Source organism: Arachis duranensis, chromosome 3 (genome assembly GCF_000817695.3).
Source record: "Arachis duranensis cultivar V14167 chromosome 3, aradu.V14167.gnm2.J7QH, whole genome shotgun sequence".
NCBI lineage: Eukaryota > Viridiplantae > Streptophyta > Magnoliopsida > Fabales > Fabaceae > Arachis > Arachis duranensis.
Genome location: NC_029774.3, coordinates 82,539,319 through 82,540,131, shown reverse-complemented (window position 1 = coordinate 82,540,131; position 813 = coordinate 82,539,319).

The window sequence follows — 813 nt, the reverse complement described above, 5'->3', positions numbered from 1 at the left end:
GTTTGGGACACCCTTTGAATTGGTTATCCACTTAGTCCCAGGGAGGCATATGTCCTCTAGAACTTGATCCAACCCTTTATCTACTCTCACCATCCTCCTATTAAAGGAATCAGGATCATCTTGCAGTTAAGGTAGTTTGAAGATTTCTCTTATTTAGTCCAGATGGAAGTACATAACTTTCCCTCTGACCATAGTTCTGTAGGTATGGTAAGCAGTTCCAGTCATTCTCTGCTTATCTGTTAACCACAGATTTGAGTAGAATTCCTGAACCATGTTCCTTCCAACCTTTATTTCAGGATTGGTTAGAACTTCCCATCTTCTGTTTCGAATTTGCTATTGGATCCCCGGATATTCGTCTTCTTTCAGATCAAATTTAACTTCCGAGATCACTGACCTTAGACCCATTATCTTGTGATAATGGTCTTCATGTTCTTTGGTTAAGAACTTCTCTTGATTCCAAAGATTCTTTGGATTATTCTCTTTCTTTCCTCTTAAATTGGTTTGTTTTCCCTTAGGAGCCATGATTTTAATGACTCTTGGCTTAGTGATCACGGAAAAGCACACCAAACTTAGAGGTTTGCTTGTCCTCAAGCAAAAGAAAAGAAAGAAGAGAGAGAGAGGAAGAGGAAATTCGAATGGTGTGGTGGAAAGAGGGATCCAAACGTGTATTTATAAGGTGGGGAGGGGAGTTTTCGAAAAAAAGAGAAATTTGAAAGGAGATTTGAGAAGATATGGGAAGAAATTGAATAAAGGGTGATTTTTTTGAACAAAATTTGGGAATGATTTGAAAGATTTGAAGAATGATTTTAAATA